Source organism: Furipterus horrens, unplaced genomic scaffold (genome assembly GCF_987537825.1).
Source record: "Furipterus horrens unplaced genomic scaffold, mFurHor1.1.pri manual_scaffold_5, whole genome shotgun sequence".
NCBI classification, from domain to species: Eukaryota; Metazoa; Chordata; class Mammalia; order Chiroptera; family Furipteridae; genus Furipterus; species Furipterus horrens.
In genome coordinates, this window is record NW_028327175.1 from 171,168,000 (window position 1) to 171,193,232 (window position 25,233).

Sequence of the window (25,233 nt, forward strand, 5' to 3'; positions counted from 1 at the left end):
TGATTTCATCATTCCTATGAAAATCTCTTTAATGGCTGAAGAGTGCCCTAAGATAAAATCCAAGATCTTTAGCAGACAATGACTTGTACAGTGTTGCCTTGATCGACCCTCTCAGGTGAGCCATCTCTTCCTCTCTATTTCTATCCAAATGGCTTCACATTCTTCTAAATGATGAATATGTCACATCTCTGGGCCTCTGTTAGCAATCTTCCCTTTGCTTAAATGCTTTATTTTACTGTTATGCCTGGAAAACTACCACACATCCTTCAAGACTCAGTTCTGAAGGCTTCCATGACTTGCTCTGGGATAATCAAACATTTCTGTAACACTTTATACAAATCTCTAGGAGAGCACTCATCATGTGGTAGGGATTCACATGTCTGTCTTTCTAATTGGATGTGAGTACTCAAAGAACAGATACTATGTCTTATCCATTACTGTCTCTGCCATATAATAGCAGGTACTTAATGAAGGTAGTTGTTCAGTTATTCGGATAATTACCTCTATAACTGCCATGGAAGGAAAAAAATCGCACCACAGACTTAAGTGCATCTTTGAGTGGGGTGATAACTATTTATTGCACATCTAATATAAGTGCTGTATTTTATATATATATATATATATATATATATATATATATATATATATAGTTTCATTTAATTTTTACAATTCTCTGATATAATTTCTGTTATTCCCATTTTCTCTGTGAGAAATCTAAGGACCAGAGACATTAAGACTTTGCCTGGGTTAGGTCTATTTACTTCTTTTGAGCCCAGAGTCCACCATACTCTTTTCATTTCACTGATTCAAAATGTACGTATTAGATATTGTCTCTTCTTCAAACTTGGAAAACCTGGGATCAAACCAATATAAACAAGTATTTTCCCTGTCCTAATTCTCAGTCTTTAATACATTAACATGGTTCTCCAAGTTAGGCTGTACCACACAGGACTTCCCAGATATATTTGGTCTCAGAACCCATTTCATGAGTTTCACATGCAGAGTAGCCATTGGGAGATGCAGTATAATGCTAAATGTTGTCTTTAGATTACTTCTGGAATTCTTAATCTGAGGGGAACACTCCTCTTTCTCAGTTCTCTTCCCAGAGAGTATATATATGCCTACCAACTACTCATTATCTTGCACTGAGATTAGGCAGAAATGGTTGGCATATCAAGTCCTAGAATCCCAACGCCCTCACTATCTGCCTCTGTTTGCCACTGGTCAAGAAAGAAATTGCTTGCTGCTCTCTACTTACTTCTGTCCATGGACAGGCACACAGGCTAGCCCTTATAAAGTGGTGCAACAGAAAACAGACTGAAGTCCATGCTTGTTGTCACAGCCACCTCCAGTCTCTCTCTCTTGGGTGGCGTTTGGTCTGAGGTGAGTGCTGTGGGGTTGCCTGCACTTTCTGCACTTCACAGGACAAGTTTATTTGTTTTTGTCTATAACTGAGGACAGTAACATGGCACTCCCTGTTGCCCCTGGTAATTTCCCAGGCTTAGTCATTCCTTTTTCTCCTGACCTGTTTCACAGCTGGTAACTCTGCTGATGACCTGGATTTACTCTTTTTAGTGAAAGGACATAGCAGCTCAGGAGATGCATGTATCTGACAACACAAAAATTCCATCCCTTTAAACAGGACACTCACACATGCATGTACATGCACATGTATACTCACAGAAGCTCTGAAATCAGAGAGGCCTAGGTTCCAATCCTCTTTCTATGACTTCAAATCCCAGTTCTGCCACTTAGTAGTTTGGACAAGATACTAAATAGCATAGCCTGGCCATTCCTTATCTGTACAATAATGATAATATTGTCTACCTCTCAGGACTGTTGAGTGGAATATATAAGATAGCTCAGTGCCTGAAATATATATATATAGCAGTGGTCATTTACTGTTTGCTATGTTTATTTTACTAGTATGTTTCCATTCTTTTTATTTTTTTACATATTATATTTACTTCCTTTTGCTTTCTTGCAAACTATCAAGGCCTCACATGTTTTCTCCTTATTTTTTTTTTTTTAAACTAAGGAAACACTAAAAAGCAGTCTATTCTTTCTACAAAGAGTTGTATTTATCTGGGGAAATTTACAAAAAATGTAAGAAAAGGTTACCAATAAAACATTATATACAATGTTTTAATTATTTCTAAAATAGTAAAAATGCTCCTTATAGATAAAGAAACTGAGTTCTTGATAAATCCTTTAACACCCAAGTTTAAAAATTTATATGACGAGTAAGTACAACCACAAGATTTTTTAAAAAATGTTCCTGTGACTGTATTATTGATATTATATTCTAACTAATCTGATGAATCTCAGACATTTAGTCTCAGGAACCCTTTATATTCACAGAAATTATTCAAGACTCCCCAAGAACTTTTGTTTCATGGAGCCATATCTATCAATATTTATAATATTAAAAATTTTAAAAACTTAAAAATACTTGTTGCTTTATTTCAAAATAAAAATATTACATGCTAATGTAAATAATTTTTAATTAAAATGTTATTTTCCAAAACAAAAGGTGACCTTTCTTTATATGTAAAAAAATATATAATATATACATTGTATATTATGGCATATATAAGGCAATATAGGTATATAACATGTGTTATATATAGTATATAAGTCATATATAATATATTTTTAATAAATACATAATTACATATACAATATATAATTTATACACAATAAATGTGGTAAAATGGATAACAAGAGATCTACCCTTTTACGTTTTTAGGCATTCAGTACGGTATTGTTGATTATAAGCACAATGTTGTACATCAGACCTCTAGAAACTTTTTGTCTTGCTTTAATTAATTTTTATACCCATTGAATAGCACCTTCCTATTTCCCCACCTCCCCCAACCTCTGCCAACACCATTCTACTTTCTATTTCAGTGAGTTTGACTACAATAGGTACCTCCTATAAGTGGAATCATGTAGTATTTGTGTCCTTCTATAACTGGCTTCTTTCTTTTTTTTTTTAAGTATATTTTATTGATTATGTTGTTACAGTATCACAATTTTTTCCTCTTTGCTCTCCTCTGCCCAGTACCCAACTTCCCTCCAGCAATACCAACTCCCTTAGTTCATTCCATGGGTTGTGCATATAAGTTCTTTGGCTTCACCCTTTCCTATATTATTTATAACTTCCCTTTGTCTATTTTGTATTTACCAATTATGCTTCTTAGTCCCTGCACCATTTCCCCATTTCTCCACTCCCCCCTCCCAGCTGATAACCCTCCAGATGATCCCCATACCTATGATTCTGTTTCTATTCTGGTTTGCTTAGTTGAATTTTGTTTTTATTTTTCACATTCAGTTGTTGACAGTTGTGAATTTGTTGTCATTTTAATGTTCATAATTTTGATCTTCTTTTTCTTAAGTAAGTCCCTTTGACATTTCATATAATAGTAGTTTGGTGATGATGAGTTCCTTAAGTTTTACCTTGTCTGGGAAGCACTTCATCTGCCCTTCCATTCTAAATTATAGCTTTGCTGAATAGAGTAATCTTGGTTACAAGTCCTTGTTTTCATCACCTTGAATACTTCTTGCCAGTCCCTTCTTGCCTGCAAAGTTTCTTTTGAGAAATCAGCTGAAAGTCTTATAGGCACCCCTTTGTTGGTAACTCTCTGCTTTTCTCTTGCTGCTTTTAAGATTCTCTCTTTATCTTTAACCTTTTGCATTTTAATTATGATGTCTCTTGGTGTGGTCTTCTTTGGGTCGAGCTTGTTTGGGACTTTCTGTGCTTCCTGGACTTGTATGTCTACTTTCTTTGCCAAATTTGGGAGTTTTCCTTCATTATTTTCTCACATAAGTTTTCAATTTCTTGCTCTTCCTCTTCTTCTTCTGGCACCCCTATAGCTCAGATATGTGCATGTTTAAAGTTGTTCCAGAGGTTTCTAAGCCTCTCCTAATTTTTTCAATTCTTGTTTCCTCATTCTGTACTGTTTGACTGTTTTTTCTCTCCCTTATATTCCAAATCACTGATTTGAACCCATGTTTCCTTTCCTTCACCACTGGTTTTGTGTGGATTTTTTTTTTTAGTTTTATTTAGCAGAGCTGTCACTTCTTCCCTTATGCATGTGTCATACTTAAGGATATCTGTCAAATCTGTGAGCATCTTTATCCCCAGTGTTTTGAACTCTGCATCTATTAGGTTGGCTATCTCCTCATTGTTTACTTCTCTGTATCCTCACCATGACTGGCTCCTGTGTTTGTTTGCCTCTGTGTCTTAGGTAGAGCTGTCACACCTGTTACGTTGTAAGGGGCGAAGCCTTAGGTATTTGTCAGTACAGGGCGACCCGTTTCACCACATTGTGGCACTGTATGTCAGAGAGGGGTCTGAGAGGGAACAATGCCACTTACTCAGTACTCTCCTCTTTTCCAAGCACTTCTCCCACTTCTGTATGGGACTGGCACCTCTCTAGCTGTGGCCCTGGTCAGCATTCCCAGGGCGGGTGGGTCTGTAGATGTTCTAGGACTGTGGGGGCCCTTTAAACAAGCAGACTCTGCTGAGAGACCAGCAGTTTCTTCCTTTGCCCCAATCCCCACTGGTTTGCACAGTCAGAAGCAATGAGGCTTTACAATCTGGTCTGTTGCTGGGAGTGCTCCCCAGGTGTCCCTCCTAACTTTTTAAAAGATGTAACTGCGCTTTCCGTCAGCCTGCTTCTGCTGCCCTTGCTGCCGCCACCACACTGTGTCCTCTCCTCCCCAGCTCCACCGCTCCTACCTGCCCGGATGAGTATTTCTTCTTTATATCTTTGTTTGTTGGACTTCCATGTAGCTCAACTTTGTGGAACTTTTGGTTGTCTCTAATTTTGAGGTAGTTGTATTTCTTCTTAGTTGTGGAGGGAGACTAGCGTGTCTTTCTAGGCCTCCATCTTGGCCGGGAATCCCCCCTATATCTGGCTTATTTCACTCAACATAACATCACTGTTAGTATATAGAAACATATTTAATTTTTATGTTGATTATGTATCCTGCAACTTTGCTGAATTTGTTTATTAGTTTCAATTGTTTTTGCATGGAAACTGTAAGGTTTTCTACATATAAAATCCTGTCATCTACGAAGGGATATAATTATAGTTCTTTTCTGAATTGAATGACTTTTATTTTTTTTTTCTTTCCTAGGTGCTCTGACTATAACTTCCAGTACTATGTTGAATAGAAGTGTTGAGAGTGGACATCCTTGCCTTATTCCTAATCTTAAAGGAAAAGCTTTAAGTTTTTCACTGTTGAATATGATGTTAGCTCTTTGTCATATGTGGCCTTTATTAGGTTAAGGTAATTTTCTTCTATTTTTAGTTTGTTGAAATTTTTTATTAAGAAAGGGTGTTCAATTTTGTCAGTTGACTTTTGTGCACATATTGAGATGATTATATGAATTTTTATTCTTCAGTCTGATAATGTAGTGTATTATATTGATTGATTTTTTTAATATGCTGAATCATCATTGTATCCCAGGGATAAAGCCTCCTTCATCATAGGGTGTGATCCTTTCAGTATGCTGTTGGATTCCATTTGTTAGAATTTTGTTTCTTAGTTTTACATCTATATTCATTAGGGATATTGGCCTATAATTTTTTTAATTGTCTTTTTCTGGCTTTAGTATCAGAGTAATGCTGGTATTAGAAAATAATCATGGAAGAGATCTCTCTACTTCAATTTTCTACAAGAGTTTGAGCAGGACTGGTGTTAATTTCTATTTAAATGTTTGGTAGAATTAGCCAATGAAGAAATCGGGTCTTGTTCTGTTCTAAGGACTTTTGAAATTATTGATTCCAAAATCCTCTCTAGGTAAAAGTCTGTTTAGATTTATTCATGTTTCAGTCATAGAAGTTTGTATGTTTCTGAGAACTTACCCATTACTTCTAGGCTATCATAATTTGTTGGTGTACCATTGCTCATTGTAGTCTCTTATGATCCCTTTTTTTTTCAGAACATCAGTTGTAATGTCTACTCTTTCATTTCTTATTTTATTAATCACAGACATTTCTATTTTATTCTAGCTAAAGGTTTGTCAAGTTTAATCTTCTAAGAATCAAACAATATTTCATTAATGAAAAATATATTTCTGTTCTCTATGTATTTGTTCTCTAAGCTTTATTAATTCCTTTATTTTACTAATTTTGAACTTGGTTGTTAATTTATTAGCTTTTTAAAATGTAAACTTAAATTGTTTTTTGAGATTTTTTTCTTCTTTATGGTAGGCATTTTTGCTATAAACTCCCTGCTTAGAACTGGTTTTGCTGTATCCCATAAATTTTGATATGTTATGTTTCTGTATTTATTTGTCTCAAGGTATTTAAAATTTTAATTTTTTGATCCACTGATTATTTAAGAGTATGTTGTTTAATTTCAATATATTTGTGAAATTTCTAATTTTCTTTTTGTTATTGATTTTTAGTTTAATTCATGTGGTCACAAAGGATACTTGGCATGGTTCTGATATTAATATTCTTAAGATTTTTTTAGGGGGACTTAATATATGCTTTATCCTGGAGAATATTCTGTGTGTCCCTGAGGAGAATCTGTATTTTGTTGCTATTGGTTGGACTATTCAGTTTAAATCTGTTAGGTCTGTGGGGTATATAGTATTGGTCAAATCATCTGTTTACTTATTGATCTTCTGTCTACATATTCTATTCATTATTGGAAGTGGGATATTGAAATCTTCTACTGTATATGTATTACTGTCTAATTCTGCTTTCAGTTTTGTCAATGTTTGTTTTATATATTTAAGTGTTGTCATGTATGGTAGTATATACTTATAATTGTTATTTTATATTTGGAATTGAATGTTTTGTCATTATATAATGTACTTTGAATCTTGTTTGTGACTTAAAGTCTATTTTGTCTTATATAGTATGACAACATTTGCCCTTTTTTGCATACCATTTGTATTGGGTATCTTTTTCTATTCTTTTCTTTTTAGCCTATGTGTGTTCTTAGTCTAAAATGAGTTTCTAGTCGTCGGCAGCCGTCCGTCTCAAGAGACGATGGTGTAGCTTCTTAAGAGTCTATCTGCACCACCAAGAATGGCTGTGCAGTCCGACTCGGGAGTAACACGGTATCTGTCTCCTCCCGTGTTGAATCGACATCTTGTGATGACGCTGGAGTGTCCTCTCCAGTGAAGCTGAAGCTACAGAGCCTGGGCAGGGTGATATGGAGGGTCTGCTGTTGCCCATGCAGCAGACCCCCCTCTCTTCGCAGCTGAAGGGTCCAAGGGAAAGACGGAGTCAATACAGCTTGGCTTCAGGTGCGCCGCAGGAGTTGCCGGTGTTGACTACAACGTCAAACCGCCTTAGGGACTCCGGCTCCGGATTTTCTGTCGGGGTTTACTCCCTTAGCCTTTCCCCTGAAGAGGTATGCCGCAAGGCAGCGGAGGTTTTTTGGAGTCAGAGTTTTCCTTCTCTAGTAGACCATATAGAATTGTATCTTTTTTTATTCATCCATTCAGCCACTGTGTCTTCTTATTGAGGAATTTATTCCATTAACATTTTAAGTTGTTATTGTTAGGGGAGGTCTTCCTATTGCCATTTTGTTTTTTTCTCTCTTGAAGACTTCCCTATAGCACTTCTTGTAAAGCAGGTCTGTTGGTGATGAACTTTTTTACATTCTGTTTATCCTGGAACGTTCTCTCTCTCATCTCTCTCTGTGTCTCTGTGTCTCTCTCTTGTTCTCTCTTTCTATCAGTTATGCTATTCTTATTTGCTCTTTTCAGCATTTTAATGTATTATCTCATTTTCTTCTCACCTTTCAGGTTTCTGTTGAGAAATCCACTCATAGGCCGAGGAGACTGCCTTGTATGTGAGGAGTCCCTTTTTTTATTGCTTTTAAAATTATCACTTTGTCTCTGACATTTGACAATCTATATTGTGCCTAAGCATGGAGTTTTTAGATTTATCTTAATTGGGCTTCTTTACGCTTCTTGACTCTGGATGTCCATTTCCCTCCCAGATTTGGGAACTTTTTATACATTTTTAAAAATAACCTTTCTGTACCTTTATCTCTTTCCAGGACTCCTGTAGTGTGTACATATATATCAATAGTATATATATGGGTCTGCTATATGATGTCTTAAAAGTCCTAGATTTCTTTCATTATTCTTGTTCTCTTTTTACTTTTGGTCCTTTATATAATTTCACATAATTTGCCTTTAAGTTTGTTGATTCATTCTTCCATGTGTTTAAGTCTACTGTTGACCTTCTGTTTTGAATTTTTCTGATCAGTTATTCCACTCTTCAGCTCCAAAGATTTTGCTTGTGTCTTTTAAAATGTTTTTAATCTCATTGTTGGAATTCGTATTTCAATATTTATTATTTTTCTGAGCTTATTGAGCATATTTTATAACTGTTATTTTGAATTATTTGGCAAGTAATTTATATCCCTTCATTTTTTAGGTTCAGTTTCTATAGATTTTTTTTTTTTTTTTTTTTTTTGAGGTGGCCATTTTCTTCTGTTTCTCTGTGTTTCTTGTAACTTTGTGTTGTTATTACCACATTTGAGAAAAGCCACCTCTCTTCCTTTATGGACTGGCTTCTTTTAGGCAGACCTTTTTAGAATTCTGGAGGTTTCAAGCCCTTTCTGTGGATGTATTTTCTCTGGGCTTGTACATGTATATTTCAAGTTAGAGGGATTTGAAAGTTTTTTTTTCCCTTGAGGAGCTCATAATCTATTGCTTCCTCTGGTATCTGCCTGCTTACTGTGGGTTTTCTGAATCAGCAGCACATTGCCCAACTCTTTTAGGTTTTCAGTAACCCCCAGGCATCAAGAGTAGACTGTGTCCCGTCTGTGCTCCAAGACAGTTGTGATAGAAGCCACTACCTCAGTCAGTGTCCCTTATTCCTCACCCCCTAACCTGCCCCAGGAAAGTCAGAATGTTGGACATACAGCCCAGTCTTATTTTTCTTTCCCCAGGGTGAAAGCAGGGAGCTGGGAGTTTCCTCCCAGTAGTGTGAGGTTATGCTGGGGAAAGGGACTCTGGCAAGTGGGTGACACATATTTTGCTATTAACTCTATTGCAGCTGGTTTTATGACACATTTTTAACTGTTTTCTGTTTTCTTAAACTGTTTTCTGTATTTTTCACAAAGTATTATGGTCTTTGTATTGTTTTTGAATCAGTATCTGTGGGAGGAAGGAGGGTCTGGAGCATCCTCTTTCACCATCTTACTTACTTGCTATAGAATTGCTTAATATATTTTTACACATCGCTTTAATGATTGCCTTAATAGAAGACAGATAGATTCTTGTATCTGCTTTTGTAGTTAGTTCCTTGCTGTATGTTGGTGTGATACAAGCAGATGAAGAAAACCAACCTCACACAGTGAGGTGGTTGGACAAATAAATATTATTTTGTATAGTTGAATCAGAAACTTTTGGATTTTTAAATTTTATATTGTAACTCAACAGATAACTCTTAAAGATTACTGGCAATGTGAGATGCAAAATTATATAAATATATGCTTATGACATTAAAATCTACTCATAAATACTGCATTTTGAATGAGTCTTTTGCCTGTATTTATTTTATGTAGCATAATATACTTGTCATGTGGAAAATATTGTTTCATTGAGTTATGTAGATTTTCCAAATATTGACTCTTGCTCCCAAACTCATGGTGGCAAATATAGGCTTTTCGAAATTATAATTTTTACTTGATTGCTTGAATTTTATTATGAGCCACAATTGATGATCATATACTCTCAGATTCACTTCATTCTTTTTTGAACATGTGGCAACATCTAGAAACATTTTTGCTTGCCACAGGTAGGGAGAGGAGAATTACTGGTATCCAGGGATGCTACCGAATTTCCTACAGTGCTGGGGGGTGCTCTATAATAACAGAGAATCATTAAATATGAATGATAATATTGCCAAGATTCAAAAATTCTGTTCTAAAGATAGGAAAGCAGGCTAGGAAGATGAATGTGTACTCTACACGGTTGTCTAAGAGTTCTTTCCCCAAGCAGTTTTCCTTGTCCACAGGTTCAGTCCTGACTCACTGGAACAACATCCACTTTTTGCAAGAGACGAGTAATAAAAAATTAAGCAGAAGAAATTTGCTTTTAATAAAATGATATGGAAAATTGCATACATTTTTCCAGCTACTTACAATTCCATTGGTAAGGACTTAGCCAAATGGCCTGGCTAAAACTTTGTCATAGAGGAAGAGGTTCCATTTTAAAAGGAGATGTAGAAAGTTGTTATTGGGGAAAATTAGCTATATCCACTATGAGTAGGGAAATGATTTCAAATACTTGAAAGGGTGCTGAAAGAAGCCAAAGTCTTTAATCATAGAACACATTAAAATTTCTATTATGGCCCTGGCTGGTGTAGCTCAATGAATTGAGTGCTGGCCTAGGAACCAAAAGTCACTGGTTTGATTCCCACTCAGGGCATATGCCTGAGTTGTGGGCCAAGTCCCCAGTTGGGGGCATGGGAGAGGCAACTGATCAATGTATATCTCCCACATATATCTCTCCCACATTGATGTTTCTCTCTCTCTCTCTCTCCCTCCCTCATCCTCACTCTAAAAATAAATAAATAAAATTGTAAATTTCTTTTAAAATTTCTATTATGTATAATAGCAAGATATTTTTAACATATGGAAAACCATACATATGTCTTGTGGTAATTTGCAAAAATTAAATATTTGAACACATATTTTGACATTCACTTTTAGTGGGCAAATTACTTCTTTGAGGGCTTAGGTAAATAGATTTTCCCAAAAGAAGAATGTGTTCTTTTGGGAGGTCACCACATCCCACAAAATGCAAATAAACTGATATCTGACTGGTTGGTGGAATTTACCTTTGGGATTCATTAAAGTCCTGAATTTCTTTTTTTTTTTTTTCTTGGAAGCCCCCCTAAAGTCCTGAATTTCTAACTAAAGATGGGAAGACATTGAGTTATTGTCAAACCTAAAAGGTCTATAGGAAAGCCCCTTGAAAGTCTCATCCCTGTGAGCTGGTAAACATTTATAGCTGATTTGAAATGAGATGCTTAATTACATAATTTCATTCTAATTAAGCTGCTAATAAATTGACAGGGCACCTTTGAGTGCTTCACACAGTAGAAATAAAAGGCAGAGACTTCCTGAGTCTAGTACCTGTGACCCATTGGGAGGGATTGGTAAATAACAATTTAAGAGGCTGGAAACAGAATTTGTTAAAAATGTAAATAAAATGTCAGCCCTGGGGAGATGCAGACTCAAGACCACCTCTGGCTCAGGGTCTTTTAACTTTCTTATTAGGCCTTTTCTTTACAGTAATGAAAATAAAAACAAAAGAAAAGAAAACAAAACAAAACTCTTAGAAAACATTTACTACATTCTCACCATGTGCTAGGAATTTGCAAAAGAAATGTTAGACACCAAAGCAGTTGTTCTTTTAAATTGTTGCTTGGGAGTTAGATAATTAGCTTTGTTCCTTCTAGCTTTTCACTCACCCTGCTATCTTCTAGTACTTCTGTCTCTGAGCTTTTCAAAGCTTGTCCTGCAGGTAAGTCAGTGGTGTCCAGTTAATCTTCACAGATGGAAGTTAAATTTTGTTGTCAGTGAAAAGAATTCTGAATTGAAATCAGTTTTTCAAAATAAAATGAGTTATTTTTTATTTGCATACTCTTATCTATTATACTGGGAAGATATAATATGAAAATAAACATTTATTCCTACACACATGCATGATATAATTGTTACTTCATTCATACTGAAGAAGATACTACTGGAATGTGTCTTTTTTATCAGTTAAGAAATACAGAAGCAAAAACTTGTGGGGCAAGCAAGCTTATATCTTATAATTGGTTTTATTTTAGTGAAGAATAAAATAAAATCAAGTGCAGATTGATAAGTCAATTCAAAGGCTTTCATGTGGCTTATTACATTCTATTATCACCCAGTCTCTAACTGTCCTCATGTGTCTGAATTTTAAAAATATTACTTGAAAAGGTGAGTTTCCTCATCATTTTGTTTATGTCCCATTCCCTATTACTGGGTAACAGCAGGAATCTCATCAATTGAAGTCTAAATGTCTCCATGGGCATGAAATTATTAGTAATTCATTGCTTAAAAACAAGATAATTTCTTTAGCAGAATCACACAAAATCCAAAGATATTATAACTCACAGAGAAAGTGAAAGAACAGATGATATCTCATTCTTCTTTCCCTCATGTCCCCATACACTGATTTAAATTCTCACCAATTAAAAAGCATCCATTGTGAATCAGAGGAGAAACAACTTTGTTGTTCTCACTGCAGTGATGGTTATCTTTTCCTTCAGTCATGGCCAGTGCCTGAATCACCTCAGAAAACTCCTTCCTGTAGGAGCTAGGTGACCATATAGTCTTGGATGCCTGATATTACATCTCCAGTTCTGGCCACAGACAGGAGGTGGTCAGGCTATGACTCCTCAGAGGTCCCCTTCCATGAAGTAGAAGTTCAGAATTTTTACCTGAACTCAACAAACCCTTGTGCCATTATGCACACTTCCATTGTATATTGCAACAGGAATGAAAGAGCAGAATGGAAACACAGGTTTGTGATAAGCAAATATCTGGATGTGGTCATAATTAAGTCCTTTCAAGTTTATTAACATTGAATGGATTACTTAGTCAGAAGTCATATGGTTAGTTCATATCTTGACAAGCATTTATGAGCTTATGTAGTTAAGGAATATATATGTAAATATAGATATAAATAAAATGTATCTATATATATATTATAAACTTTTGGATATTCAAGTCCTTGTCAGAAATTTGGAGGCTTTAGAACACTGGATTTCTGGTGGCCTGGCAAAACTATTGGTTTTCTTCACATGGTAGTGTTAACTATAACATGGGTGATCCCATTTATGAAGACACATGGAGAAATGGTAATTATTTTGCCAAGCCCCAGTTTCCAGTAATCTCATGTGTTATATATATTTTACCTTATCTTATTTCTGCTAGATTAGAGCCCATGCTAGGCTGCCATCCAACAACTAGGAGAGACCTTTTGGTAGGTGCTTACTGTAATTCAGTTTATTTTTTATATGTTTATTTTAGTTCAATGCAAAATATAAAGAGATAAAATGTTCATAATATGTTATTTTAGACCCCAGATATTAAGTATTCATTAGTGTGAATGTGATAAATTACATTCAGACTGGTATATTACTAAGGCTGTGAACTGAGATGCCAAAGTGAACAAAAAATTGGCTTAACATACCTACAGCTCTTATTTGCTGTGTTCTTGAGGTAAAACAGTTTTAATTGCCTTTTTATATGTCTTTAAGGCATCCTAACCTCTAGATATTTGTTATAAATAGAAAAACTTTAAGATAATTATTAAATTTTAATAGCTATTTTACATTTCTTGAAATACCTTTAAAAGTATTTCTAAAATTCATGTTTTTCTATTAATCATCTATGCCCTGAAACTGTATAGCTAAATAAAAGTTTTGATTTATGCTACAAAACAACAATAATCAAAACAGTATGGTACTGGCATAAAAGCAGATATATAAATCAATGGAATAGTATAGAGAGCCCAGAAATCCTCAGTTATGTGCTAAATCAATCTTCAACAAAGGAGGCAAGTATGTACAATGGGGGAAAGACAATCTCTTCAGTAAGTGGCTTTGGCAAAACTGGACAGATACATGCAAAGAAATAAAAAGAAATTGGACCATTCCTTCACTATACAAAAAGAAACTCAAAATGGATCAAAACATTAAATATAAGACCTGAAATCATGAAACTGCTAGAAGAAAAGAAAGGTGGTAAACTCCTGACATTGCTCTTAGTAATATCTTTTTGGATATGTTTATTGGGCAAGGGAAACAAAAGAAAAAATAAATCTCCATCAAACTAAAAGAGGTTTTGCACAATGAAAGAAACAACAAAATGAGAACACAGCCTACTGAGTGGAAGAAGATATTTACAAAGCATACATCTAATAAGTGGTTAATATTAAAATTTATAATGAACTCATACAACTTAATACCCAAAACAAACAAACAAACATTCCCATGAAAAAATGCGCAAAGACCTGACTAGACATTTTTCCAAGAGGACATACAGTTGACCAACAGATGTACGAAAACAAATTCACAGTGTTTTTCCATATGCAAAGTTGATCATGGTTTTAGTTTCTTATTTAATCATCCAACATAAGTTTTATAAAAATATAGGTTAAAAGATGTGATTCTTTAACATATATATACACATATCCAAACATCACTTATTTATGTTGTTCAGAAATTGAAGAAATGGAAAGTTGGGAGTTAATTGGTCTTTGCCCTTCATAGACAAGCTTTTCTACTTGCTCTGTGACTTTGAACGAATCAGGTAAATTCTGTGTCTCTGGACCAGTGAAGGAGCTTTCAGATGCAAAGTAGAGAAAAAATTCTTGTGGATACTTTCAACACTAGTACATCAGAGGCTGAGTAGTTCCAAGGTTGGTTAATTAATTGCCTTAATGACTATATCTAAGATCTAGGTTTTCTTCCCAACTATCTGTCCTGCCATCCTCACTATCTCAGTTTTGTTATGATGTTTTCCCCTTATGCACACATGTTGGCTCTACAGAACCAGGCATTACACACAAACATAACAAACTTCTGAAGAGGGAGAATAAATATACTTTTGCTGTTCTATTCTTCATAAGACTAAGAGACTATTTCCCACAATGCCATATCCCCAGGATTTCCTTGACATGACATTGATCATAACTGGGTTACATAACACTCTAGCCAATCACAAAAATAGCAAGAATGCTATGATTGGTTAAAGCTGAGTGAATTGCTCTGATTGGATATATCCTCCTGATTGGTTAGACTAAACCAATTTACCATGGAGCTGGAGATAGTGGTCTCTGCCTGAATGCTGGATTTGTGGATAAAATTTTGTTTACGATTTAATGGCCTTGAGTAACAATGCACTGTATCTGATGAAGCTTTAGTTTCTTTATCCTATTAAATGAGGGAAATATCAATTCAAACTAAGTCACAGTATTTTTATTTTTTAGAGTAAATAAAATGTTAGTACCTGCACTGATAAACAGGCACATGACTTTCAAGTGAATATCAGTGCTTTTATAATGAGTCTAAGGCCTCTTAGCCAATTATGTTTAGCTATAACTAGCCTCTCCTTCACCTACTTCTTCACTGTTTAGCAAAGTTTTCCAGAGTTCATCATTTATGCCTTGCAATAGCTCTTACATTACAGACTGCACTGATTGACATAATAGTCACATTCTAAATCCACATGACAATAAAAGACACGAACTAGATGACTTCTAACCCCCTTCCTTTTTTAACACGTCTGCCAAGGGGCATTAATAATGTATGGAAAAATACAATACCAAATTATATACCACCAAGAGTCATTCTGTGAAGGTGACTCAACAAAAGGTAGTCATTGTAAAATGACTCTGTATTCCTTCTTTATGAGTGTGTGCAAGGAGCATTCAAAGGGCTTATAGTTTAGCATGTGTGCTCTCTGACCAAGCACTGTAATCTTCCCTTGTTTTGGCCACTCTTTTATGCAAATGTGATCTACTAAGAGGGATTGATTTGGGCTTAGGTCTTGGTAGTGCCCATTTTCCTCTGCTCTGGATGTGTTTGCTTGCTGCCTCAGGTCCTGTGGTTGAGGCTCCTTGCCAAATCTGTTCTAACAGAGGAATACCTACCTCCCCATTTTTTCTCTGGGTTGATTTCCCTTTGCATTTATTTTTTCCATCAATGCAAAATGCTGAAAGATTCAAATTGATTTTCCTTCTAAAAACATGAAAGGTCTGTTTTTCAAACTTCAGTATTTCCTAAGGAAATTCTTCTGATCAATATGTGTAAGAATTAAAGAGAAAATTTACACTCCCCCTTCTGATTGTCAGTAACTCAAAGCAACCTGTTTACCCACTTGGGTTCTTCCCAGCAGAAAATGTTAACAATTGTAATTATCACCATTATGCAGTATGTTCAATTGTGCAATCAATATAATTGCCAAATGGAAATTATACAATAAATATAATTGCTGCTTTACTCCTGTGCAGTATTTCACTGGCACTTCACATTTATTTTGTCCTTTAATTAGTAACAGGTGTAATTACAGTGCTTTGCTCAGAGCTGAATCTCAGTTACTGGCAGGAGTGGGCCCAGAGCACAGCTATTGAGAAGGGGCCTGTGTGACTCTTTCTTTATTTGGATTGCCTGAGGACACACAGCACACTGGGAAGCCCAAAGCCAAGCAGATCTATAGACAATTTTAGAATAAACTCTAGGTCAAAGATGCCCGGCAGTGCCTGAAACACATTACTTTGCCAACGTCCCTTCTTGAGTCCCAGCAGCCTTTGTATATATTCTTTGATTATGTAGATTAATAATGTATTCATTCATTTATTCATCCATTCATTCGGCAACTATTTATTAAGCACAGTTTGTGTGCCTGGTACTAGTCTATGTGCAGGAGATACTTGGTGAACAAGAGTAGCACAGATTTACAGACTAGTGGATAAAAGCAGAAACTGCACAAGAAAACAAGCCAAGAACTGAGATATTTATGGTGATAAGTGCTAAGAAGAAAAACTACTGTAACTATAACATAATAGTGTGTTTTGATTGGGTGATCAGGGAAACATTTCCAAGATGTAATGTTTGACTTATGACGTTAATGATGAGGCAGGTTTTGGCAACTACAGAGGCCTTGAAGTGGAACAAGCTTAGAAAATAGTAAAGTATTGAGGGAGGTGAGAAGAGAGACAGAGAGACATAAACAAAGACAGACAGAGACAGAGAGAGAGGAAGAGAGAGACAGAGAGAAGGAAAATGTAAAGTATACTGGAAGAGGGGATAAAAAATGGTTTTAGCTTTTGTAAGGTCTTTAAGTCATAATATGAAATTTTATATTTATCTTACGTGCAATGAGAAGCTAGTGGAGGGTTTGGTGAGGGTAGTGGCATAATTTGACTTGTATCTTAAAAGTCTAGTCAGCCTGCCTTTAAAAAAAAATAGATTAGAGAGGAGCAAGAATTGAAAGAGACCAGATGGGTGAAACTCCAGGTAGGAGTTGGTTGCTCAACCTAGGAAGCCACTAGGGCCTACTGGAGGAGTTGATGTGATTAGTGAGATAAAGACTGGAATCCCTAATGGCTCTAGGCTTTTGGTGCAGAAGTTACCGAGATGAGGGAAAAACAGTTTTAAGAATAGGAAAGTAAATCTTGTTCCATTTGAAATGACATTAGACATACAGGTAGACATTTGGATAGGTATCCTGATGGAGCAGTCATTCTTGTAGACTTAAATACAAGACACAACAATATTGAGATAGAATAACTCATGGACTAAAGAAAGATAAACATCAGAGAGAGAAGAGAGAGGATATCTCAGAAATTACCTGGGAGTTGTTACAACATTTAGAGGTCCTGTAATGAGAAAGAGTCAGCAAAGAAATTTCAGAGAGAGCTGCTAGTGAGGGGAGAAGAAAAACTAGGAACCTCCGGATGCCAGTTCAAGAGACTGCATATCTAGAAGAGGGGCCTTAACTATGTGAAAGGTCAATGAGAAAGTAAGATGAAAACAGGGATGTAATATTTGGATTTGGCAAAGTGGAGGCTTCCATTGGCCTTGTCAGAACAGTTTTAGTGGAGTGACTGGGATGCAAGTATATGTGTGGGTTGAAGATAAAATGTGAGATAAGGAAATGCAGAGAGCATGCACAGATGACTTTTGGAGAGTGCTATGACAAAGGGGGAGAAACCGAGCTGTAGGTGGAGGGACACAAGGGTCAAAGAAAGACTACTGGATGTTTTGTATGTAGAAAAGTATAGAGAATGAGAGATGGATGGCACAACGTGGGAGGTATATTTCTGAAGGAACAAAGTCCTTGAGTAGATGAGACATGAAATCCAGAACCTCAGTGAAGGGACTGCCTCTGACAGGAACAGAGGCTTGTCTTCCCATGTGACAGGAGGGAAAGCGAGAGTGTAGGCACAGATTCAGGAAGGTCAGTCCATGTGGCAGTGGGAGGACTGTTGCTGCCTGCCAGGCATTCATGATCTAAAGTTCATGACTGCGGTCTGAGCTGAGAGCAGTGAGGGCTGTTGAGAGGGCAGTGGTGGGAGGAATAACCTCCAATGTTTAACAGAGGAGCTAGCATCTGATTTGGGCCTTTAATAATTATGCTGCTATTTGACTTAGACATCAACAACTTTCAGGGCATTTTCCCTAGAAAGTTAAGTTATTATTAAAGAAGACAACGGAAGATACAGGTTGATTTCTTGTTTCTGACAGTCCTATTCTTCCCCCAACACTCCATCCCATGTCAGGCATCAGTAACTTTTCACATGCCCTATTCTCCTTTTTAAAGCTCCCTCTCTTCCCTTCCTTTGATTAATTTTTAATTATCTTTCCAGGCAAAGTTGAAGTTTCATCTCTTTCAGAAAGCCTTCCCAAACCAGTCCCCAGCCCTGTTTGCAATTTGGGTTAGATCCCTTTCTGTATGGAGGTGGGGCAGGGATAAGGATTACTGTTTTGTAGATATGTTAGGACAGATGTTAGTCTGATCCACATAGCTGATAGAGAAGTGCCCTGCCAGAGCTCAAGCAGGAGAGAGTATCTGAGTTCCAGAGGGATAGATTGAAGGCTGCCAGAACAGGGCAGTGCTTGCAGTTTGGGAAAAAGCCCTTGTTCATAGCTCTATGTATATGTGCTGTAGAGTCTAGCCTTGCACTTTACTTTGGTCAAAGACCATCTTTTAACTTACAATGAAACAAGCAGGAATTTAAGAATCACAAGAAAAACCCTCAGTTTATGAGTTAGAAACCCATTTGATTACCAAGTATAGGTCATTTGGGGTGGGGCTGAAGTATTATCAGCTCCATCACCACAGCCTAGAGATGGAGCTTTGTTTATGTGAGGGTGGTCTCTGACAGGTGTGGTGTGAAATAGAGCAAGTTTTCTTCCTCACATCTCTAAAAATGTCTTAAACTGCAAAGAAAAACTGTAGCTCTTTATCTGAGGATGTGTTTTTAATCCTCACCTGAGGATATGTTTCTGTTGATTTTAGAGAGAGAGGATGAAAGAGAGAGACAGAGACAGGGAAACATTGATTTGTTGCTTCCAGTACATGCCTGGACTGGGGACAAATCCGCAACGTAGGTATGTGCCCTGACTGGGTATCCAACCTGCAGCCTTTTGGTGTATGGGACAATGCTACAACCAACTGTGCCAGCTGGCCAGAGCATTGCTGGGATAATTTTAACAACTTTATAGAATCTTAGAACATGTACTGGCTTGAGAGGCAGAAGAATGGATTCAGGTCTCAGCTTCACCCTCTGTACCTTCACAACCTGTTTAGTTTTTCTGGAGACTTGGATTCCTCATCAGTAAAATAAATAAATAAAAGCCTATTCATCTATGCTAAAATATAATGAGAAAAGAGAATATACTTTATATACCTGAAAGCACTGTACATGAAAAGAATTACCATTATTAGTAATAAATGTTTCTGTGCCTTGGCCTCATTCTTGGTCAATAATACATATCTACAATTCAGACTTTTTCTGACTCTCTAAGGGCAAATGTTTCTCTGTTCTAAATGAGCTACAGTGAGTAATTGTTAAGGAAGATGGTGGAAGACAGGTGTGGAATTGTCCATATAATCAGCAGACCCTTTCTCCAGCCACTGTGTCTAGGGATCAATTCCTTTCTGGATTGAGTTGCTTAGGTTTCAAGAGAATCCTAGCAGTCCTTAGTAGAACCGCCATTAGGAATTACTCTTCCATATTTAGATGGATTCCTGGGAAAGTTGCAGCCATCTCAATTACAGTTCTGTTGTTCAGGTTCCAAACAGAATTCTCTGAACTGTCTAGTAGGTAGAAATAGGAGTTAGAGGTCTTTGGATATCCAAAAATGCATCATAAGCATTTAAGAAAATTCTGTCCATCTTGAAGGTTCAGGTGTAGACTACGCATCAGGTACACAAACCTCTTACACAAGACCAACAATTGTACTTTAAGGAAGGTACATAGATCAAATTTGGTTTTATATGTAAAGGGCTTAGAATAGCACACAAGGCATAGTGCAAAGTGTTTGCTAAATATTTTTATTATACTGTGTGATATGGTGTGGGCTTATTTCTATTCTAATTGATAATTTTACTATAAATCTACAATTTAGATGTTTACCTATTTTTTTTTTCCTAAAAGAGGTACTGCTATGCCTATAATCATAAGGAAAGCATATTTCCTACATAAACAGCACTGCATGGCAAAAGGAACATGAAGGACCAAGTTATATTTACCTAAGATAATATAGGGAGGAGTAAGACTATTATTCTAGAACTTAAGCGGTCCCTCATAAACTTGAGAGTCAGAAGAGAAAAAGAGAAATAGAAAAAAAAAGGTCTTGATAACTTTAAGCATTTCATGTTTTCCTTTATAGAAAAATATTCTAATTCTTTAGTTTCTAAGTATCATATGTAATTATTATAAACAAAACAGAAGCAATCACTAAACTGTTTATTGATATAATTGCTTTGTTTAAAATTCCTCTTGGAGTCCTACAATATTATTCATGATATTACATTGACAGAGTCTGATCAAAGGATAGAGCATTTAATTATAAATGTGTAAAGCATCTAGAGTTGAAAAACCAGTGAGTATTTTGTACACAATAGCTGATGTTACTTTATGAAAAATAAAGCCTTACATACTTGTTACATTAAAATCTCCAGCTTCTAATCACTTAGCTATTATTAAACTACTACTTAGTAATCACTTAGCTATCATTTGAAATTATAAGAAAGGAAACTGAAAACACCATGAAGAAGCACACAGCTTATCTTGCTACTTGAATAAATTTTCAGATGCAGTATGGAAGGAAAAGATATATGTAGCAGATCTGTGTAGCAGATCAAACAAAGGACAGATTTTTATCTTTGCAATAGTTCCTAGGTGGTGGGGGTGTGTGGCACATAAAAGATAGTTTAGAAGAAGAGAATAACATTTGTAATTCTTGGCTATCTTACTATATAAAACTAAAGAAATGCTTTACAGATAGATAACAACACTACTTGTGCTGACTATTTAAGTGAGATGGATTTGCAGTATACAGTTCATATAAGAAAAGGAGGTCCATAAACCCTAAACTTATTATACAATGAGGCCTTATGAATCTACATTAATCTGGGGAAAGACCATATTTCTATCTGATGTTATATAAAAAAAAAAAAAACAACAAAACCTGTTGGTTCATTCACTCATTTACTTGTTCATTCACCCTTTTTTCTAGTTTTAACTTACAGATATTAGTTATAAAATCCAGATTCTAACTGCATGGTATTTTAAATAACTCAGGAAAGGATAAATGATGGTATACAATTATTTAACTAATCCATTAGTTTGTTCACTTATTTCCGAATGCCTGATATTGTGTGTAATGCCAAGTTTCTGAAACCTTAACTAAAAATATATGCAACTTTGTAGGATATGCTGAAATTTTCTCTCTCTAGACCCTAATTCTGGGATGTTGGTTGCAGCTCTGCTTGCTTCTCCACAAAAAGGTATGTTCTAGGAGCTGATGCATTGGGTTTGAAGTTCCATGTTTTGGCTATTGTAAATAACTCTGCAATGAACAAAGGGGTGCATATAGCCATTAAAATTAGTGTTTTGCAGTACTTCAGATATATTCCTGGAAGTGGAATCACTGGGTTATAAGGCAGCTCCATTTTCTTTAAAAAATTTTTTAAAATAATTTATTTATTTGTTTATTTTATTTTTAGAGAGAGGGGAAAGGAGAAAGAGAGGGAGAGAAACATCACTGTGTGGTTGCCTCTCACTGGCACCCCCAACTGGGGACCTGACGTGCAACCTAGTCATGTGCCCTGACTGGGAATCGAACCAGCAACACTTGGCTCGTAGGCTGACACTCAATCCACTGAGCCACAGCAGCCAGGGCCAAGGCAGCTCCATTTTTAATTTTTGAGGATGCTCCACACTGTTTTCCACTATGGCTGCACCAGTCACATTCCCACAAGCAGTGCAGGAGGGTTCTCTTTTCTCTACATCCACAACATCACTTGTTTGTTGATTTGGTGATGGCAGCCATCCTTTTTTTTTTTTTTTTTTTTTTTTGCATTTTGTTAATTGCTGTTCTTGTCCAGTTGTTCAGTTGTCTCAGTTTTTTCCTCATTGCTCTCCCCAGCTCCACATGCCACCCCTCTCCCACAATCAATGCCCACACTATTGTCCATGTCCATGGGTCATTTATACCTGTTCCTAGACTAGACCTTTCCCCTTCTGGTTACCATCCCCCTTATAATCCTTCCCCCTCCCCTCTGGTCACTGTCAGTCTGTTCCTTGTTTCCATGCCTCTAGTTCAATTTTGCTCATTTGTTTATTTTGTTCAATAGGTTCCACTTATAGGTGAGATCATATGGTATTTGTCTTTCATTGACTGGATTATTTCACTTAGCATAATACTCCCCAGTTTCATCCATGCTGTCACAAAAGGCAGGATCCTATTTCCTTCTGCGAAGTATTCCATTGCATAAATATACCACAGTTTTTGATCCCCTTATTTACTGATGGGTACTTAGGCTGTTTCTAGTACTTGGCTATTGTAAATAACACTGCTATGATTACAGGGGTACATAAGTTCTTTTCAATTGGTGTTTCAGAATTCTTAGAGTATAATCCTAGCAGTGAAATCACTGAACCAAAAGGTGGGTTTCATGTTTAGTTTTGTGAGGAAATTCCATATATTTTCCACAGTGGCTGCACCAGTCTGCATTCCCACCAACAGTGCACTAGGGTTCCCTTTTCCCACATCCTCACCAGCATTTGCTGTTTGTTGTTTTGTTAGTGACGGCCATTCTAATAGATGTGAGGTGGTATATTATTGTGATTTTAATTTGCATCTCTCTGATGGCTAGTGATATTGAGCATCCCTTCATATGCCTATGGACCCTCTGTTTGTCCTCCTCGAAGAAGTATCTGTTCAGGTCCTTTGCCAATTTTTTAATTGGGTTGTTTGTCTTCCTGGTGTTGAATTGTATAAGCTCTTTATATATTTTGAAGATCAAACCCTTGTCCAAGGTATCATTGACAGATATGTTTTCTCATACAATTGGTTCCCTTTCATTTTATGATTTTGTCTTTAGCTCTGCAGAAGTTTTTTATTTGATGTAGTCCCACTTGTTTATACTTTCTTTATTTCCCTGGCTCTAGAGATGTATTGGTGAAAATATTGCTGCATGGAATAACTGAGATTTACTGCCTATGTTTTCCTCTAGGACTTTTATAATGCCACGGCTTACATTTAAGTCTTTTATGCATCTTGAGTTCATTCTGGTGTATGGTCTAAGTTGGTGGTCTAGTTTGATTTTTTGGCATGTCCTATATAGTTCTCCCAACACCATTTGTTTAAGAGGCTATTTTTACTCCATTTTATGCTCCTGACCTCTTTGTCAAATATTAATTGACCGTAGAGACCTGGGTTTATTTCTGGGCTCTCTATTCTGTTCCATTGATCTATGTGTCTGTTCTTATGCCAGTACTAGACTGTCTTAATTACAGTAGCCTTGTAATATAGTTTGATATCAAATATTGTGACTCCTCCCACTTTGTTCTTCTTTCTCAAGATTGCTGAGGCTACTTGAAGTCATTATTTGTTCCATATAAATTTTTGAAGTGTTTTTTCTAAATCTATGAAATATATTATTGGTATTTTAATAGGGATTGCATTGAATCTATAAATTGGGTAGTATGAACATTTTAATGATATTAAGTCTTCCAATCAATGAATACAGTATATGCTTCCACCTATTTGTAACTTCCTTGATTTATTTCTTCAGTGTTATGTGGTTTTCCACGTACAGGTCTTCTACCCCTTGGTTAAGTTTATCCCTAGGTACTTTATTATTTTTTTTAGCTGCTTTTTCAATCAATTTATTGTCTTTATCAGAAAAATCTGCATAGAAAATTATGGTTTGGCTTATTAGCTCTCTGCAGCCCATTACTGAGCTCTGAGGAAGCTTGCTACCCAATCTTTCTTCTGAGCTAGAGACATTTTGGGACGATTTCACCTCTTCTTTTTTACCTCTTTCTTCAGGTTCTTCTCATAGACTGGATTCTCTTGTATAGCAGCATGAGCTTTCTTATACATATCCTCCATGTCTGGAGTTACGCCGTTCTTTATGTATTGAGAGAATTGTAAGCATCTTCATCTTCTTCCATTAGGTAATGCATATAACCTGTGACATTCTGACCCATGTTGTACTTCTAATGTACTTCTGAATTGAATTCTTTGCCTTCTGAATCATAACAAGAGAATCATTTGGTACTGTGAGGGATAAACAAGCCTCCATCCTCAGCTCCCTTCAGGGCTCCAAAACTTTATTTCCAGTAGTAGTTCTGGCAATCTCAGCATCCAAATAGCAGATGAAGGCACCAGGTTGACCATCAATACTTTCCACATTGTGTTCATCCCCAGTCACCTCCACTTGGCCTTCATAGATCTTGTCCATGCCAAACCTATTGAGAAGCCTGTGGGCCAGCAGCAGGCCAGTACAATATGCTGCAGCATGATTTGTCAGGCCAATCTTCACACCATTACTTGAGAGTTCATGAGCATAAGCTGCACAAACTATCGTATCTCCTTCTATACAAGCATAAGCAATATGACAAATGATATCTCTGTTGGTTACACGAACTATCATCCTATATTTGGGTGTGTTCTACGTATTTTTATCCTGGATTACCAAGCATTTCCAGGCATAATAATCAGTTTTAACCTCTTGTATTCTAAATTTCACTTGGCATCTCTTGAAGTAGGCGTTATTTTTGACAACTTTTACAAACCCCATCCTGTGGATGAGAGACCCATGGCTGTGGCTCACTATGGACCTGCAGGCCTAGCACAGCTCCGGTAGGGGGAAAGGGAGTACTTTATTATTCTTGTTGTTATAGTAAATGGGATTTACCCCCCAGTTTCTGTTACTGATATTTCATTGTTGGTGTACAAAAATGCCTTTGATTTCTGAATATTGACTTTGTATCCTGCTATTTTTCCATATTCACTTACTAGGTTGAGTAGTTTATTGATGGAGCATATAGGGTTTTCTATGTACACTATTATGTTATCTGCGAATCATGACAGTTTTACTTTCTCCTTTCCACTTTGGATGCCTTTTATTTCTTTTTCTTGTCTGATTGCTGTGGTTAGAACTTCCAATACTATGTTG

At 36.3% G+C, this 25,233-nt stretch overlaps 1 pseudogene; it reads right to left on the bottom strand.

Moving 5' to 3' along the window:
• Positions 1-23,987: 23,987 nt before the first annotated feature.
• Positions 23,988-24,855, bottom strand: LOC150010378 (large ribosomal subunit protein uL18 pseudogene; annotated as a pseudogene).
• Positions 24,856-25,233: the final 378 nt, after the last annotated feature.